General features: G+C 28.4%; 1 non-coding gene across 1 annotated transcript; it reads left to right on the forward strand.

Annotated features, from left to right (window-relative positions):
• Positions 1–215: 215 nt before the first annotated feature.
• Trnar-ucu (transfer RNA arginine (anticodon UCU)) lies at positions 216–288 on the forward strand. Its single transcript has one exon. It is a non-coding gene; the product is annotated as a tRNA-Arg (tRNA).
• The last annotated feature ends 21,323 nt before the right edge of the window (positions 289–21,611 follow it).

Genomic DNA, 21,611 nt, shown 5'->3' on the forward strand with positions numbered 1-21,611 from the left:
AAAATATTTTTTTACTTATCTGGAAAAATGCTTATCCGGACAAAGTTAAAAAATAACCTTGCTCAATATAAACGGATAAGTGAATAAGCACTGTACTATGTGTGGTCAAGCTTTATATATAGTTTGTTGGTTTAAAAGTGAATGTTAATGGTTACCCACGTATACTAAGATTATAAAATATATAAACTGTAAAAGTTTATTTTAATTTAACTGATGTCTCCGTAGCGCAATGGATAGCGCGCTGGACTTCTAATCCAGAAATTCCGGGTTCGAGTCCCGGCGGAGATGCTTTTATTTTCGATATATGCAATTTGGATCAAATGTAGATATACAATTTAACTTTTTCTAAATTTTATTTCGCAAATAGTGTTTTGCTCACAGAGCTCATCAGTGCTTAAACAATAATAAAACAGTTTTTACTATAAAAACAAAATTATTATGTTCGAGTTAATTGACTAATTTAGCAATGAATAGTGAAATCATAACTTTTGGAAATGCTAGGAATATAAGATCAGATATTTGATTGTTTTTGTAAACATCAAAACGTATAATAATGTAGTGTAGTACAGTGGTACTCAACCTTTTGAAAATCTGTGTACACCAAACTACTGAAATCTAAATTCTGTGCACACTAGAGTCTAGACTACTAAAAGTATATATAATTATAAAAAAATATATTATATTCATGTTCTGAGAAAGTGTATAACTAGTTTGAAAAGTTAGTAATTTTTATCAATTGTAAACTTGACTCTAACACAATAAAATAACATTATCTATTTTTTAGTTATACCCACTAATTTTTTTATGAGTATATATTACAATCTAGACGTAAAAAATAACTGGATTAAGAAAAAATTATCTTTTTATCATATTTACTAGTTGATTATTAGTGATTTTTTATAAGTTACGGTTTAATTTCGAAAAAAAAAACTCTAAGGTTATGTAGCACAAAAACATAGGAGGTTTAGAACAACAGTAGAAAGTTTACCAGTTTATATTAATGTTCTCAAGAAGCTTAAAAGCTATTAACAATAGAGTAAAAACATGTATGTATATTTTGTATTTAATAAATACAATAGTCCAAATATTTAATTTAACTTTAGATCCACTTTATTTTTGGACAGCTTAGTTACTGAAATATGTTGAAAGTTTTAGCTACTTTTTTTTCGTTCTTTTCTTAACTTTAATTTTTTTAATAAGGTTAAAAGTAATAGGTGTTTATAAATTAGTTAATTCTTATGATTGTATTTATTTGCTTTAGAAAACAACAAATATAATCCAAACAAATTTATAAAATCTCAACTACTAAAACAAAATTAATTGCATAAGTAAGTTTATAATTGTGACTTAAGTCTACCTACCGGAAAATAAAAGTTACAGTATAATTTAAAGATATTAAACTTTTTTTTACACTATCTTTAAAACTTCAAACATTGATTTTAATTAAATACATAACAAGTTTATGGCACTCTCTAAAGTTTTTTGTGACAGTTTAATACTAAAATTACGTAGTTCTCTACTTTATAGTAGATAAATACGGATAAAATTGTTACAAAAAACCTAGAGAGTGCTATTCACTTGTTATAATTCTACTTTTACAACATATAATAAACGATTACAAAAGAAAATTTTGTCACTTCCAAGAAAGAAAATTTTGGAAGGGACAGATAAATAAACAAAACAGGCTCGTCTGGAATTTAAGCCCGGGACCTCTCGCACCCAAAGCGAGAATCATACCCCAAGACCAACGAGCCACTTGACAGTCCAATAAAAAGTGTGTATATAAAGGCATAACTTACATAGCAACCATATAGCTAGCCTTGAAGTGTAGGGTGGGTGTCAGAATGACACAGCGACAAAATGACACGGTGCGTCACTTTGGCACGGTGCGTCACTTTGACACGGAGGGTCACTTTGGCACGGCGACAAAATGACACGGTGCGTCAATTTGGCACAGCGACAAAATGACACGGTGCGTCACTTTGGCACAGGGGGTCACTTTGGCACAGCGACAAAACGACACGGTGCGTCACTTTGGCACAGAGGGTCACTTTGGCACGGCGACAAAATGACACGGTGCGTCACTTTGGCACAGAGGGTCACTTTGGCACGGCGACAAAACGACACGGTGCGTCACTTTGGCACGGAGGGTCACTTTGGCACAGCGACAAAACGACACGGTGCGTCACTTTGGCACAGAGGGTCACTTTGGCACAGCGACAAAATGACACGGAGCGTCACTTTGGCACAGCGACAAAACGACACAGTGCGTCACTTTGGCACGCAGGGTCACTTTGGCACAGCGACAAAATGACACGGTACGTCACTATAGCATAGATTAACAAACTTATAAGCAAAACTAAACTTCTTCAGTAATATAACTTTTAATTGTAAAATTTTTATAGTAATTAGTTAAACAAAAAAAATTATTATATTTTTTCCAAACTATAGTAGCTTGATACATTTGAAACTATATATGATACAATGCTTTAAAATTTAAGTCATAGTATAAAAACAAATATATTCTTAAGTTTTATTTTTTATGTTTCACGACTTTTCATATTTATGTAATGAATAAATTTAGTACTTTTTGTTAAACGTTTAATTAATTATTATCAGGAATTGTTAAAAATAACTAAGATTTAATTTAATACAGACTTATTTCGTTGTAAGAATACGTCATGCGTGTTTTAACTCTAGTTTTTAAAAAACAGAGTTTAGCTGCTTTTGTAGTAACTAGCTAATCATATTAAATATGTTTAATATTTTGACCTAGTAGTTTGTTTAAACATAAAAGTTTTTTTATTACTTTTTTTTATACGACAAAAGGTTATAGCTCGAAAAGTTATACCAAAGAACACTTCAGTTATCGAGTCGTAAATCATATGCTTTAACAATCTATTACGAGCAGTTAGAAATAATTTTTTTTAATGTTAAGTCCTAAATTTCCAAAAACATACAAAAAAATATTCAACAAAAGTTAATAAGTTAGGATGTTTACTTAAAACTCTGCATTTAAAACGTATAATAAACTTGTCTAAAAGCAAATAATTAAAATAAACGGTCCTGGAGCCTAAATTTATGAAAAAATAAAAATAGTGATAGGAACAGTTGAGAGAAAATTAAGAGTCTGATGCAACTATTCATGCGCATTTGTATATTTATCACTTTTAAGAAAATTAAGCACTGAGGTTATACAACTTGAGTTCTAATAAATCAAAATTAGTTATTCTTAAAAATAGTTTATCAAATGTTAAGTTTATCTTCAATTTAGTTATTTCTATTAAAGTTAATACTATAAGTCTTTTTTATTTTTACAAAACTTTGTAGCCTAAAATATAAAGAATTAAACTTAGAGAATGACAGATATTATAGTATTTTTTTGCATATAAGGAATTAAATAGCATTTATACTATTAGTTTTAGTATTATAATAGTAAGAAAAATTGTACTTTGTTAAAGCGAGTCTACAATAGTCTATTACAAGTGTGTAATAGTGATTTATTGAGTTATATTTAAAGAGGTGCTTGATGTAGGGAATGTTTTGCTAAAAAAACTAACTTATTTGCGGTTATTTGTACTTATACTTTTATCTATGCATTTTTAGTGCTTAGGAGCACAATTTTAATTGCGAAAGAGCATTATACTTCTATTTCTAAGTGCACGATATATGTTACAACTTACATAAGTCGCATAGAGGCGCAAATTTCAATCTTTTAAGTCAAGTGCACAATGATTTTTGAAGATGTTGATACTAAGTAAATCGTCAGGGAACGCAGTTTTTTAGTTCAAAATTACAACGTATTAAGTCGCCAAAAGAGCGCAAGTATTATTTTTTTAAGCATAAAAACGTAAAATAAGAACCGCATTAAAATTTAGAATTACAACAGCAGACAAGATGTTTTCGATAACGTCTGAGTTTTAGTTTATAAAATAAATTTTCCTCTGTGTTTACACCTACTAGTTTATTGTTTTGATGTGATGAATGATTGATCTAAAATGTAGATTGTATTTTTTAAATCAGAAAGTTGCTGAAGTTTACAAAATATGTTTGTATGAGTTTTTATCTTTCTTTTCGTAAAATGGCAAGTCATTTTTTAATTTTTATTACTCGTTTCAAGTTCTAGTACAAAACTGTGTATAAGTTTTTCCATTGGAAAGAAATAAAAAATAAATTCCTTTTAACTTTGGCAGTCGTGTTTTGTTAAAAAAGTTGCTGCTTTTGCATCTTTGTGAGCGTTGTATGATACAAATAATTATTTGTCGTTTATTAAGTACAGCTTTTAAGCACACCTTAACCTTGCTACTGCTTAAAAATGAGTATGTTGTTTATAAGTACGAAGATGGACAACAGAAGGTATAAACATTACGTGTTTCACTTTATTATATGAAGTCAAAATCAAAAATTCCTGCGGTTTTTGTTTTCAAAGTTAATAAATGTGATTGTTGCTGATTCTACAAAACCGGTTAGAAGACAGGAAACCGAAAAGTTTCCTAGAAAAACAAGATCGTTGTCCATACCAATGAAAATTGAAGTTTCACAACAAATCGTTCCCTCCCTTATTAACCACCGTGTCATTTTGTCGCTGTGCCAAAGTGACCCTCCGTGCCAAAGTGACACACCTTGTCGTTTTGTCGCTGTGCCAAAGTGACCCTCCGTGCCAAAGTGACGCACCGTGTCGTTTTGTCGCTGTGCCAAAGTGACCCTCCGTGCCAAAATAACGCACCGTGTCGTTTTGTCGCTGTGTCAAAGTGACCCTCCGTGCCAAAGTGACGCACCGTGTCGTTTTGTCGCTGTGCCAAAGTGACCCTCCGTGCCAAAGTGACGCACCGTGTCGTTTTGTCGCTGTGCCAAAGTGACCCTCCGTGCCAAAGTGACGCGCCGTGTCGTTTTGTCGCTGTGCCAAAGTGACCCTCCGTGCCAAAGTGACGCACCGTGTCGTTTTGTCGCTGTGCCAAAGTGACCCTCCGTGCCAAAGTGACGCACCGTGCCAAGGTGACGCACCGTGTCTTTTTGTCGCTGTGCCAAAGTGACGCACCGTGTCTATTTGACGACCGTGTCATTTTGTCGCTGTGTCATTCTGACCCGCTCCCTGAAGTGTAAGCAACGTAGCTTATGCGAGTTTATTTCGATTACAAATAAATTTACACTATCTTTTATTTTGAAATTAGTTAGCTACTTTTAATTAAATATTTAAACTGTTCATTTTAAAAGTTTTATAAAAACACTACATCTCATACAACTTTATAATCTTTATTAGAAGATTGTGGTCTACTTTTTGAAATTTTGGTTTGTTTTTCCAATTAACACTCATTACAAGCTATTACTAAGTATCTACAATGTGAATGGAGTTGAAGTTTATGGTACACATAACTAATTAGTTAACATTTTACAATAATTTTAATAGCAGACTACAGTATACTACCGCTTAAGTACGCACTTTTTTTGGTACGCATCACGCCTTAAGTACGCACTTATCCAGAAAGACAAAGTAAAGGATGTTATACTAGAACTTATAAGAAATTCCAGTTTTTTTGCCTAAATTTTCAATCATCAAGTTTTTCCAGATTATTTTATGTTTCTAGGTAGAATGGCCAACCTGCTGAGTTAGTCTGAGACTTTCACAACTTTTAAACTAGGGTGAGTAATCCTGAGTAGTCTAAAGTAACCTGAGATTGTGACAGTCCTGTTATTAAATGTTAATAAACTAAATACTTATGTAGTGGTTGCAGAAAAGTAAAAAGAATAATGAAGTTTGAGCCGTAATGCTATAAAATAAATAAATATAGATGACAAAGTTAAAAAAACCTACAAAAACAAAATAGTTAAGTCATAAATTAATATAAATGTACATACATTGATGTTTTGAAAATGTTTGGTAAACACAATGTAGTTTGGTACTTTTCCTCTAACAAAACAAAATGTAGCTTAATATCTTTTTTTAATCATTGACTGACATTGACTTTCTATATTAAATGTATGTATCAATTATGTAGAAACTTTTTATAGAAAAAATAAATAATTTTAAAATCTATAAAAAAATTTAACAAATTAGAATTATGTATTAAATGTTATTTAAAATAAAAAGACTTGTTTGTTTGGAATAATTATTTGGTGGCTAGTTGTAAAAAAGAAAACGAACAACTAAATTTCATATTATACTATGTCGTCAAAAAGTACGCACTACCCGTGCTAAGTACGCACTTTTTGGTCGGGTTCAATTTGCGTACTTAAGCGGTAGTGTACTGTACTTTAAAATATGCTTCAAAGTTTTAAGTAGTTATTTGCTATGTGTATACTGTATATGTGTTGATAATGAGTTACAAATCAAAACATTTACCATGTTTTATATGACTAAACATTTTAACTTTAAAGCTTTTCAACACAACTTTTTAATACCTTTTAACAATTATTTAAACTGGTTTAAAGCTTAATTTTTTACTAGTTTTCAAACTTAATATCACTTTTCATTAACCAATTTATTACCAAAGTTAAAAAAAAGTTAAAACGTTGTTACCTTGTATCATTAATGCTTAATTAATAAAGCAGTCAAGAAAAAACTTTAATATATATATATACTAACTTAATTTGAAGTAATTAACATGTTTTTTTAACAAGTTTACTAGATATATAATTACCTACATATATTGTTACAACTTACATATTATTATTTTTATATTTAATGGTACAAAGTTATTCTAATAAAGACATTTAGCTACTAGGTGTAAGTTTAATGTATTTACTAGTTTAATGCTCAGTAATTTCAGTTGCTCCATGTTAATAATCTAAGCTTTAGAGTAATATTATAGCAACCAATAAAAGCTGTTGCGCCAAGTATTTAAAAAGAATTTTTAAAATTCTATAAGTATGATTAATTTAAATTTAAGTGTTTTTAGCTTTTATTTTTTCCTATCACCATTTTAGTAATTAACTCAGTTTAACTTTTTAAATACTAAACATTTTAAGTTTTTAGTTTATATTATAAATAAGCAATAAATTTACAGCATTAAATGCAATACAGTTTTTTAACTTTTATATAACTAGCAATTAAGTATACGTCTAAAAGTTTCATATAACTAAACTTAGTTTTACGGTAAAATTAATTAAAAAAGGTGGTTTAACGTGTTTTATCTTAGTTTTATTAGTTTATCCATTTAGTTAAATACTAAATCAAAAAAACTATTATTTATAAAAATTATTCTAGAGAAAGCAAACTCATATTTAAACAATTCAATATTTAAAAAATGTACATACAACTAATATATCTTTTAACTGAAAATATAACTACTTAATCTTTTACAACTGAAATAGCAACATATATAACTGTTTTACCTTCAAAAACTGTACAAGCAGAAAATAAAACTATTTTATCTTCAAAGACTGAACAAGCTTTATATATAATAATTTTACCTTCGAAAACTGTACAAGCTTAATATACAACTACTTTACCTTCAAAAACTGTAAATGCAGAATATACAGCTATTTTTCTTTGAAAAACTGTAAATGCAGAATATACAACTATTTTACTTTCAAAGACTGAACAAACTTAATATACGATAATTTTTTCTTCGAAAACTGTACAAGCTTCATATATAACGATTTTACCTTCGAAAATAGTACAAGCTTAATATACAACTACTTTACCTTCAAAAACTGTAAATGCAGAATGTACAAATATTTTTCTTTCAAAAACTTGAAATGAAGAGTGTAGAAATACTTTACTTTCAAAGACTTAACAAACTTAATATACGACTATTTTTTTTTCAAAAACTGTCCAAACTTCATTAACAATTATTTTACCTTTGAAAACTGTACAAGCTTCATAAACACTATTTTACCTTCTAAAGCCATATAAATTGTAAATAGAACTTTTTTTTTTGAATATTGTACTAAATGCTTATCTTCAAAAGCTTTTAATTTTAATAAACAAAAATTCTACCTTTTAAAACTTTACAAAAATCGTCTGCAGCAATTTTACCTTTGTAAACTGCACAAGCTGCATACAAAACTATTACACATTTAAAAGTTTTTAAAACTGTAAATACAACTATTTTTACTTTAAAAACTTTCAAACTGTACTATTTTACTTTTAATAACTGTGAAAGCAGCATATGTAACTACTTTACGTTCCAAATCTGTGTAATACTTTTCTGTTTATTATTAACAGACTAAGCTAACACATATTTAATATTCATAAGTATCAAAGCGATGAAACTAACTAGCATTAATAGCTTAACAGAAAACAAAAGATACCTACCAGGCAACGCGTAGATAAGATAAAAGCACTTAACAAAGAATAGAAATATATAAGCGCTACGAGACGTTTGTATGAAAGTGGGGGTGTAGCTCAGATAGTAGAGCGCTCGCTTAGCATACGAGAGGCACCGGTATCGATGCCCGGCACCTCCACAATTCTTTTCTGTTCTGTTATAGATTGTTCAGTTAAAATTTATTAATACTTACACACATGTTTAAAACCAGTAGTAGCACAAAAGTTTAATGATTTCCGAATAATCTTCTAAGAATACTCTAATACTAAAACAAGTTAATTTTCTTAAAATGTTATATTATTTAGATACATGATGAAAATAGTTTACTAAACAGATAAATAAATGCTATTTTAAGTATAAATTAATTTCTACTTAATATAAATAACAAATGTTTCTCAAACTTCAAGTAAAGATTTCAAGCTGTAACACTTTAAACACGTGAAAGTTAAGTTAAGTATGTAAGTTGTTAACACACAGTTATGTAAACTTTTTTGCTAAAATCACCGGTAGGTTAAAGAAGTCAAAGTGTAGTATTTTTTTAAATTTTGTTAATAAAAAAAATATTTAGGTTATGCTAATATTTAATACATGTATTGTTTTCTTATTTAAGTTACAAAATTAAAGTGGTATATAATATAATAGTTTTTTTAATTATTTTAAATAAATATAATTAAAGTAGTTTAAGGTTTCTTGAAGTGCAGTGTTCTAACTTAGAGTTGGCAAGTTTATAAATGCAATACAGTCGCATTCACTAAGTGGCCCGTTATTCTGGAGGTGTGATTTTTCAGAGTGAGGGAAATCCCGGATTCAAATCCAAGGCTTGTTATACTTTTTAATAGTATAAATTGTAGTGGTTAGTAGTGTAAACTTCTACTTATTTTTACTACTGCTTATTGCTACTTACTTTAGTGACAACATTATAAAGTTATCAGCTTAAATCTTATTTTACTTATCCTTATTTAAAAACACTAATTTTATAACACTTTATTACTAAGGTCTTTTAACAGTAAATTTTTCAACTTATTTAAATAACAGTGCAACTAAAGTCTGTTATCTTCTGTGAATGTTGTAAATCAGTTTAATTTCGCAAAACAGTTTTTGAATTAAAAAAAAAAACTAAACAATAGTGATAAGCTCTTAGTTATTTATATTTCAAGCATCATTTGATTAGAATGAAACCCTATTATAAAACCATACCAATTTGAACAGTTTTGTTTTAAGTTTTATACAAATTACGAAATGCAAGAATGTAGAAACAAAAAATAACTATAAATTTTCAGGTTAAAACTTACTCAACTAGTACAGCTAAAGTTGTTTAAAAGTAAAGAAAATGGAAACTTAAAGTTGAATATACATCGTTGAATACATAGAATTAAATTTAACTTCACGTAAACTTTAAACTTCAGTAATTTACTTTTTTTTTAAATTCTAAATGTAGTAAAAATGTAAATGTTAAGAGATTTATAATTCGAAAGTGATTACAACGTTTAAAAATGTATAAAGTAAAAAGTTTTTAAGCAAAAACAAATACTTAATTTTTTGGTGAGTTTAGTATATGTACAAGTTAAGCAACAGTTATAAAATATAACAAGCTCATGCAGTAATATTTAAAACTAAAAGTTTCTTTGTAACTTGAGTAAAATAACGGTTTTTATTTTAGCATTGTTTTATTAATTGTTTAAACTTTAATTTAAGCAAGGCACTAAATATAATTTAATGGTACGCTACTTAATTAACGCAGTAAAAATATAAGTAAACATAAATCAACACTTTATGGTTTAATCAAGCAAATTATAGGTTTTTGTAATACAATACAACAAAACTTTTGAGTTTTTATTATCTAATCTAAACAAGAAACTAGTGAATATTTGACAGTGTCTTACTAATTTGATAAAAAAAAGCTTAATATAAATAAAAAAAAAAATTCAAAACAGTATTATGACTTAGTGTTTTTATGTAAAAGTTAAAGTATCATTTATTTCTTAACTTAGGTAATTATTATTGATAAATGACATATAAAATGCTATAATTTATCTTAAATAACAATGAGCAATAGACAAGCATTGAAAACAAAGATTAACTAATGTTTAAAAACTATTTTTAATACTTAAGGTTATGTTTTATATATAAGTAATAACGTTATTTCTAAGTTTAAAAAAAACTTAGTTATGGTAAAGGGGTGGGTGTCAGAATGACACAGCGACAAAATGACACGGTGCGTCACTTTGGCACGGTGCGTCACTTCGACACGGAGGGTCACTTTGGCACGGCGACAATATGACACGGTGCATCACTTTGGCACAGCGACAAAATGACACGGTGCGTCACTTTGGCACGGAGGGTCACTTTGGCACAGCGACAAAATGACACGGTGCGTCACTTTGGCACAGAGGGTCACTTTGGCACAGAGACAAAATGACACGGTGCGTCACTTTGGCACACCGACAAAATGACACGATACGTCACTTTGACACAGCGACTAAATGACACGGTGCGTCACTATTGCATGGATTAACAAACTTATAAGCAAAACTAAACTTCTTCAGTAATATAACTTTTAATTGTAAAATTTTGATAGTAATTAGTTAAACAAAAGATTTATTATATTTTTTCTAAACTATAGTAGCTTGATACATTTGAAACTATATATGATACATTGCTCTAAAATTTAAATCATAGTATAAAAACAAAAATATTCTTAAGTTTTATTATTTACGTTTAACGACTTTTCATATTTATGTAATGAATAAAATTTAGTATTTTTTGTTAAACGTTTAATTAATTATTATCAGGAATTGTTATAAAAATAACTAAGATTTAGTTTAATACAGAGTTATTTCGTAGTAAGAATAAGTCATGTGTGTTTTAACTCTAGTTTTTAAATATACAGAGTTAAGCTGCTTTTGTAGTAACTAGCCATTTATACTAAATATGTATATATATTTATATTCAACAAAAGTTAATAAGTTAGGATGTTTACTCAAAACTCTGTATTGAAAATGTATAGTAAACTTGTCTAAAAGCAAATAATTAAAATAAACGGTCCTGGAGCCTAAATTTATGAAAAATTAAAAATAGTATTATGAACAGTTGAGAGAAAATTAGGAGTCTGATGCAACCACTCATGCGCATTTATATATTTATCACTTTAAAAAAAAAATAATCACTAGAGGTTATACATACAACATTACTGCTGCAGCCTTCTAATTAAAGCTGCAGCCATTCTATCAAAGTTAATACTATAAGTCTTTTTTATTTTTACAAAATTTTTAGTCTATAATATAAAAATTAAACTTAGAGTATGACAGATATTATAGTATTTTATTACATATAAGGATTTGTTTGCAATTTTATTTAATACAAAATCAGTAAATAAACTTCATAATAATACAGTAAAAGCAGAGTTTAATTTGCATGTAAAACAGTTCTGCTACTTTATATTCTTGAGTTTTATTACAAAGTTTTAAAAAACTGGGTTTTGTCTTAACTCTGTTATAAAAATAATATTTAATTTTCTATTTTTAATCTTGCGAATAAAAAAAGGAGTTTTTTTGTAAAAATAAATACATTTTCTAGGATTTATAAAAAAAAAATTCTAAAATTTTAAAACAATATTGTTTATTAATTAGTAGTTAATTAATTTAGACAATTACTAATCAATTTTTTAACGAGTTTAAAATCTTGACAATATCAATTGCGATAATTTTTTATTTTGCGAAGTTTTACTATTATAATAGTAAGAAAAATTGTATTTTGTTAAAGCAAGTCTACAATTGTATTACAAGTGTGTATTAGTGATTTATTGAGTTTTATTTAAAAAGATTCTCGATGTAGGAAATGTTTTGCTAAAAAAACTATTTTATTTGCGGTTATTTGTAATTATACTTTTATCTATGCATTTTTAGTGCTTAGGTGCACAATTTTATTTGCGAAAGAGCATTATATTTATACTTCTAAGTGCACGATATAATTTGCAACTAACATAAGTCGCATAGAGGCGCATAATTTCGATCTTTTGAGTCAAGTGCACAATGATTTTTTGAAGATGTTGCTACTAACGTAGGTCGTCAGGGAACGCAGTATTTTAGTTCAAAATTGCAACCTATTAAGTCGCCAAAAGAGCGCAAGTATTAATTTTTTTAAGCATATAAATGTAAAATAAGAACCGCATTAGAATTTAGAATTACAACAGCAGAAAAGTTGCTTTCGATAACGTCTGAGTCTTAGTTTATAAAGCAAATTTTCCTCTGTTTTTACATCTACTAGTTTATTGTTTTGATGTGCTGAATGATTGATCTAAAATGTAGATTGTATTTTTTAAATCAGAATGTTGCTGAAGTTTAAAAAATATGTTTATATGAGTTTTTATCTTTCTAGTCGTAAAATGGCGAGTCATTTTCTAATTTTTATTACTCGTTTCAAGATTTAGTACTAAACTGTGTTTAAGTTTTTCCATTCAAAAGAAATCAAAAATAAATTCCCTTTAATTTTGGCAGTCGTATTTTGTTAAAAAAGTTGCTGCTTTTGCATCTTTGTGAACGTTGTTTGATACAAACAACTATTTGTCGTTTATTAAGCACAGCTTTTAAGCACACCTTGCTACTGCTTAAAAATGAGTATGTTGTTTATAAGTACGACGATGGACAATAGAAGGTATAAACATTACGTATTTCACTTTATTTTATGAAGTCACAATCAAAAATGCCTGCGGTCTTTGTTTTTAAAGTTAATCAATGTGATTGCTGCTGATTCTACAAAACCGGATAGAAGATAGGAAACCGAAAAGTTTCCTAGCAAAATAAGATCGTTGTCCATACCAATGAAGATTAAAGTTTCACAACAAATCGTTCCCTCCCTTATTAAGCACCGTGTCATTTTTTCGCTGTGCTAAAGTGACCCTCCGTGTCATTTTGTCGCTGCGCCAAAGTGACGCACCGTGTCGTTTTGTCGCTGTGCCAAAATGACCCTCCGTGTTAAAGTGACGCACCGTGTCATATGTCGCTGTGCCAAAGTGACGCATCGTGTCGTTTTGTCGCTGTGTCAAAGTGACCCTCCGTGCCAAAGTGACGCACCGTGTCATTTTGTCGCCGTGCCAAAGTGACCCTCCTTGCCAAAGTGACGCACCGTGCCAAGGTGACGCACCGTGTCATTTTGTCGCTGTGCCAAAGTGACGCACCGTGTCATTTTGTCGCCGTACCAAAGTGACCCTCTGTGCCAAAGTGACGCACCGTGCCAGAGTTTCCCACCGTGTCATTTTGTCGCTGTGCCAAAGTGACCCTCCGTGCCAAAGTGACCCTCCGTGCCAAAGTGACGCACCATGCCAAAGTGACGCACCGTGTCATTTTGTCGCTGTGCCAAAGTGACGCACCGTGTCTATTTGACGACCGTGTCATTTTGTCGCTGTGTCATTCTGACCCACTCCCATGGTAAAGTCAGTTTATAGGATTAACATTTTGAAATTACTATCAGTAGGCCAGCAATTAAAAAGACTTTGAATTTAAGTTTTGGTAAACAAAGTTAAATTAATAAAAGTATCGCATAATTTAGTATTATGTGTTTTTAATTTTAATAATTGTTGTTTTTGGATTACAGAACTTTGTTGAAAAAATTAAAATAATTAGCCCATCCGGGATTTGAACCCGGGACCTACCGCACCCATGGCGGAAATCTTACCCCTAGACCAACGGGCAACATTCTTCAATAAATAAAATTGGTTATATATTTGAACTACATTGAAGGTTATGTGTGAGTAGCTTTATCTTTTAGTAGCAATACCATAGCTTAAATATAGCAGTAAAACAAATGATAATACAAGCTTATAAATTAAATAAGCGTTTAGAATCAGTTATGAAATATTGCACACACTTTTATAAATGTAAACTAAACTAGCTAGAGCAGGGTTTCCCAAACTCATTAGCTAAATCGCCCCCTTTTTAGAAATTTGAAAAAAATCGCCCCCCCCCATGATTTTATAAAGTATTTTTTCTCTTGAGTACGCACTTTTGAGCCAAAAAAGTTGTATTCGAAATGTAATTTAGTCCGTAACTTCTTATGCACGCACTTTTGAGCTGTGTTCAAAGTAATTTACAGGGCTTGAAAAATTATTTATAGTTTTTTTCTTATACGCGCAGTAAAGTGTATTAAAATACTTAACTACCAAAAAGCTTTGTCTAATCTGTAATCAATTCTTTTTAAACATGAATAGTTTTGAAACTATAGAAACCTTTAGGTTAGTTGTGGACAAATTTTGTAGTCAGCAAGTCATTTTTACTAAAAAATTCGTTCTAGTGTCGACTTGTTAAAAAATGTACTTACAGGCTGCATTATTTAAAAACCGTGTAAAAAGATTATGAAAAAAACTTGAGCAAAATTGTAATAAATTGATTTACTATTATTGTGGTTTAGGAAGTACTATTGTGAACTGAAAACTAACGTAATTCAAAATATTAAGTATCGAAAAAACATATGTTATTTGATTCACACAAGTAGTTTTCAAGTTACTTAGCGTGCCGAAATTTGACTTGACCTTGACCGTACGTTACCCATGTAAAATCTTAACTGAAACCTGACATTATAATAATCTCTCATATAACGAATTGGACATTTAGAAGCGAATACTAAGTAACTTATTCAAGTTGCACTAATATACTTAAATCATTTTATAAATAGGCATATTCTAAAATTACTTTATTATAGACTAAAAACATCAAAAGAATGAACAGCTTATTATACACATAATGAAATAAATATTAAAACATTATTGCTGATCTAGTTTGAGGAAGTTTGACCGACTGGTTGATTATCTCACATGAAAAGTGGTTTTATCAATAGCTTCTGTTAATGCAGTAAAGTTATTAATTTCAATGTAAAAGTTATTGTAAGCAAGTTAGTTGTAAAGTTAAACATTTAATTTTAAACTTTTTAAACTATATGTTTCGTAGTAGAATACCATGAAATAGTATTTGACTAGGAATAACCTTTAAAAAACTAAACCTTAATCCTAACAATAATTTTTTTCTTTATTTAAGTTTTAAAAAATAAACATTAAAGGTTTTACAGTTATTTTGTTAACAGAAAGTAATCAATTGAAAAGAATATTAGATTAAAATTTTGTTTTGTAACTGTAGTAGTCTTTTCGATGGCTTGTTTAATTCTGTCCGAAAATGAATTAGTTTTCTAGCTATCAACCTATAATAATTTAACAGAGGAAAATAGTGATAAACTAAAAGCTAGGGTTGAATTATTAAAATAAACAACACACTTTAATTGTCAAAACATTTTGAATTAACATAAAACAAAAAACAGTTGTACTAATAGTTTAAAGTTCCTTAGTATATAGATTTTTAAACAATATAGTCATTTCAAATAGAGACCTCAAATCTCTACTCTTTTAAAGTCAAAGATTTTTTTTGAAATAAAAACTTTAATGGTTATCAAGATTTTTTTATTTATACAGATTAAACAAGTAATAACAAAAATCTGTCAGATAAACAGTTTTCAAACAAATATTTTATTCATTATGCTATAAAAACTTTTAGTGTAATGTAAAACGACAAATATAAACTACAAAACTAACCAAGTCAAAACACAATTGTTAATAACTTAAAAACATAAACCACTCAACAAATACAGTAGACTTCCGCTTGAGTTTGCACTTTGAACAAAATCAAAAAGTGCAAACTCAAAAATGCATTATAATTTTTTTTACAAAACGGCAAATTTCGATATGTTATAATGTAATAATGTTATGAACAAACGTAAAATCTACTAAATGATAAAATAAACATTCATTAAAAAAGATAGATCTATATAAGCTGTTAAGTATAATATTTTATTTTGTTAATACTTAATTAGTTCTATGCTTTATTTAAGTTAAATTTAAGAAAATATAAATTTGCACTTTTCTTTTGGGTAAAAAGTGCGAACTCAAGAGGAAGTCTACCGTAATTAACATTCATAAGGCTTTAAGCAACCTGTTTTAGAATAAATAACTTAATATAATTGTTAATATAAAAAGAATACTTAAATACAATAAAAACCAGGTTAAATAAGAAATACTTTAAAAATTAAACAAAAAAAACTTACATAAGATAATTTCTGCTACTGAAGTCTAATCTAATGTGAAGGATGAGCTTAATAACTGCCTGAAAATTTTTCTATATCTGGTTCTAAATTACTCAAATAAATCTTGAAGTCACCTCCTTTACAAATATCAAGATTAGATCTTTTACTCAAGATAATGATAGCTGAGCTGAAAGCTTTCTCAACAACATAGCTGGAAGGGAAAGCTATAAACAACAATCTAACTTCCTCCCAAATGATTGAATACTTTTACCTTAGCTTTATTTCAAAAATTTACTTTAAATTCAAGGTCAGTTTGTAAGTCTGAGAAAGTTTCCTGCAAGTCAACGATACTTAAAAAATATCTGTTTCGAAGGGATCCATAATCCAATTCCGGACGTTTAATTGAAAAACTTCAGTAAATCGTTTATCAATATCACATTTAAGCTGTTCCTGTTGAGATAAAAATACTTCTACTTCACCTTAACTTATTTGAAGTTTTAAGTTTTCCAAACTTGAAAAGTGTGAAAAATTATTATATTTGAATTTTTTCTATACAGTTCAAGTAGTTTTCTGAAACTGGTTATCTTACTTTTGACTTTTACAAGATTCAAGTTTTTTCCTGGTAAAGTTTTGTTCAGATTGTTGATGTTATCATATAAGTGTTACATGTAAGCAATGTCTATTTTTCTTTTGACAAGGTTGTCTGCCAATACCTTATCCTTTTCAGAAAAAAATCAATAACTAAATTAAAAATAGTCAAAAACTTTCTAGACAGTTTTATTTTGATAACCATCTCACTTTTGTATGCATTATCAACTTATCAAAAACCTCATCATTGTCATTGCACAGATGTTTAAACAGACGACTTTGTAAAGCATGCCCTTTTATTTTGTTGACAGTTTTTATTACTAAGTTTAATAAGTCATTTAAACGGACGCTCAAATTTTTTGCAACTAAATGTTGGCGATGTATAACGCAATGAATAGTAAATATATCAGGGTTTAACTTTTCGTAATATATGATTAATCCACGATACTTTCCTATCATAGACGGAGAACCATATGTTGCAATTCCTATAAGATGTTTTAAAGTTACTTTATTTACTTCAAAATATATTTTAATTATTCAAACACAAGCCTTCCTGTGACATGCATTTCCATAGTTGGGAGAACGCTAGTTCTTCGTATTATGTATCATCAACTATTAAACGCACGCAAACAAGAAAAAGACATTTATTCTCCGGCAAAGTGGACTCGTCAACCTGCATCGAAATAAAATTATTGCACATCATTCGAACTAACTTTTGTTCAACACATTCTCACATTTCATCTATACGTCTTTTCACAGTGTTGTTGCTTAAACTAAAGAAATAGAACGTAAAACATTACTGGTGTTTTTATAATGAATGACTTTTTCGAGAACTGTTTTTAAGACAGGAATAAACGTTACATGTTCTGAATGAAATCTATATTTTACATAAACAAAATGGACTATTTTTGTTTAAGTTTTACCTCAGGGTCTAATTATCGCAAGCTAAAACTAGTAAAATAACAAGATAGAAAGTAAAAATTTTATGACTGTCAAAAATTCTAAAATCGCTCCTCATTCGCCCCCTTACTAATTATCGCCCCCTTTTCACCCCTTTACTAAAATTCGCCCCCATATCGCCCACTTTGGGAAACCCTGAGCTAGAGTAATAGTCTTATGTTAAAGTATGTTTGTTAATGTATATACTTTTTTTAGGCTTTTATTAGTTACAGTCAAGTAAGTTTATACTTTTACAAAACTTTAATCAAGGAACATTGTTTTACTTTTAACATTTTTTTAGTTAAAAAAGAATTGTAACTATTTAGTATGTATGGTATTAGAATTAGACTATACGTGTTTATAAAACACTTTACTAATAGTTTTATAAGATAAATTTAGTGTAGTCTGCCTTGACAAACGCTAAAACTGGTTTACTAAATTTTAATTGGGTTTTCCTTTTAATAATAAAACATTAATGTTGCTTTTGTTTAAAGAAGTTATTTATTTTAGTTTTGTATAAATTATAGCAAATAACTACTTAATATTTAAATACGAAACTTTGGTATACAGCTTATTTAGCAATTGAAGTTATTATAAAAATGTAATTTAATGTAAGACTTTAATTATTTTCCGTTTGTATTCAATAAGAAACAAATTAGATATTTTATTTTGTTATTTAATTTCAACTGAATTGACTATTTGTTATTACTTTTTACTAGAGTTTATTAATTATTATTTACAATTAATAAACTACTTTAATTTAGAAACCCATAACACTCAGAAATTTAATGTAAATTAAAAGAAAAGAGTCTAAGTTTCTAGCTATGTTGAGTTAAATAAATAAAAACTTTTTGTTCAATTATTTTAAGGGGTAGCTGTTAAATTCGCACGAGCATACAAAACTTCACGAGTTCACTAAATTGCACAAAGATACTTTTGCACGAGGGGATAAAGTTGCAAGAAGATTAAACTGTACGAAGATACTTTTGCACGTGGGTCACTTTTGCATGAAGACACTTTTGCACGGAGACATTTTTGCACAGGTTAAATTTTTCTAATCGTTTTTAGATCGTTTTTTTATTTTTTTTTATTTTTACTATTACTATTACCCCTAACCCTTACCGCGGGACGGTAAATTTTTTAAATTTAATTTTTTTTTTGTTTATGTAATAACTTTCAATAGTTTTTATTTATTTCCATTTTACTATCACTGTTACCCCTAACTCTTACCCTCGGTGAGTAACTTTTTTTTCTGTTTTTTATTAACTTATCTTTTAGTTTTGTTTTTCTGTTATTTCATATATTTTTTTCATTATTTGTTTTACCCTCGCGCAAAAATGTAACCTCTGCAAATTTTTCTTCGTGCGAAAGTATCTTCGTGCAATTCAGTTCCCTCGTAAAATTTTTATTTTCGTGAATTTTTGATCCGTTCCCTATTTTAGCTATTTAAAGAAAAAGCGTTTAGTAGCATATTTAGTTTTTAAAAAACTTGTCAAAGTTTTTAAAAACATTTCAAGATGTTTTGAAGTTTAGTATTAAGTTTGTCAATTTTTACTTATAGGTATTAACGACACAAAATTAATTATACCAATCATAAAACATATATTTGGATTTTTAAATAAGTATTTCTGAGTTATTGTTTATTTGCACACATAAAAAATATTTAAAGTAAGATTAGATAAAGTAAAACTTTTCAAGACAACTAACTCTGTAAATGTTGTTGCCAATTATCTTTATGCTCTTATATTATTTCAATTAGATATCATGTTAATTATTAAATAGAAGAAGTACTAATTTTGTTCAACTAAAATTTAAAAAGGAAGTACAAAGTTATTTTAAAATGAATAACTATGCAAAATATAAGATGATTTAAGTAAGTATGTTGCTTAAAAATTGTTTGACTAACTAGCTAAACAGATACAGTTATTTTTTGTTGTACACAGAAAGGTGTAATCAATATAGGTTATATTTAACTAAATAAAACAGCTTTAACATAACTTCATTATTAGTATAATATATTACAATGGTGGTTAAAAAAAATCTAAATTTTTTACTACAAACAAATTTTTGCAACATACCATAAAACTTTAGTGTTAAAAAGCTATTTAGTTTGAACTTTCAAAAAACCAGTAGAAATTTTGTTAAAGTTAATAATCTAAGTTATAAATGTTCAAAAAAAAATTCAAATTAAAAAAAACAGGGCTTTATTTTTTTTAATTTATTAAATGAAACCTTAAGAGCTTAAGCTTATATTTTTCTACTGTTTCAAAATAGTTTTTAAATTTTACAAAATTCGGAATGAAGTGTAAAATAATTCATAATTCACTTTTTTAAAAAACATTATAACCACTGACCGATGGCTCGGTCGTAGTTAGGTTAGGTAATTGCTTATTATTGCTTTTCGCCTTAGTTTGCGACCGCGTCATGCGTTTTATGTCGTCCATCGATAAGCGTTTGGACGACATGAAATCTTAGTTAAAATATATATATATAATATTAAAACGTTCTAATATATATTCTAATATATATTCTAATACAATTATAAAACGTTCTAATGGAACGATCAATAACTTTAATGTATTGAGCTTATTTATAATTTAGTTTCTAGAAAACAACTTTAAGTGAATGGTGAATTTATATACATTTAAAAACAAAACACGACAATGTGATAAAGTAACGTGATGAAGTTCTACCACAACTGACTCGAGGTTTTCTTAAGCTTAGTGACTGTACGCTGGTTACAATTTACAAAACTCAAGCAACTCTACTATCCTTTGCAGAGCTTCTATTCCCTTTGCCCAATCCGTCAACAACCCACAACAACCCCAAAACATCCTTTTAACACACTAAGAAAAACTTATTTATTTTTTTACTCTCTTCTCTACTTACTACGTCACGCACAAGTCTTTCTGTAATTTTCCACTTAAAACTTTGACTCCTTTGATGTAAATTCCACTTAACTTATCTTTGACTCCTTCATTGTACTTCTCGAAACAAGTAGTAAACTACTACTTGTTATACTACCCTTCCTACCTTACTTAATTGATTTGTTTTTATCTTCTGAGTGCTAAAATATTTGAAGTTATTTTCTCGTTCTAGCTTTTGAAACAAGTAGAAGCTACTACTTGTTATACTACCCTTCCCTAACTTCGTTTTTTTTTTTTTTTAAATAATCTAAATGAGCACTTGTAATTTGTATTTACTTTTGCTAGGCTAAAACCTCTACCCAACTTAAGACACTGCACCCAAAAAAACCTCACTACAGTCGTTAGTAGAACTAAGAAAAAGTTAAATTACGAAATTAATTTTTTACAGGAAACTGTAAAACTTTACCTTAAAACATGAATTGTTCGAGACTCAAAATATGAGAAAATAAACACGAAAAAATTATGCTAGGATTTAAATTTACTGGAAGTCTCTATCACTTCTTAATCTAAGTTTGAACAATGTTAATTTGGTTAAGCATGACAAAATAAAAAGCATTTTCATTGAAATAAAAATAAAATTCTTTAATAAAACAATAGTTTTCAGATTAATAGTTATTTTTAAATACTAAGAAAAACATTTTTTTGTAGAAATACACTAATATAGTTTTTTAAAACGATTAAAAAAAAATTAATTATAAGATGTTAGCAATTACACACAATTTTTAAAACAGAAAAAAAAAAAAAATTAATTAATACCTAAGCTACAATTTGCCTTGTAAGTTCACGTACAGCTTCTCGTTGATAGGAACCTCCCGTTGCTGGA

This window comes from Thalia democratica, chromosome 2 (assembly GCF_965202585.1).
Source record: "Thalia democratica chromosome 2, ktThaDemo2.hap1.1, whole genome shotgun sequence".
NCBI lineage: Eukaryota > Metazoa > Chordata > Thaliacea > Salpida > Salpidae > Thalia > Thalia democratica.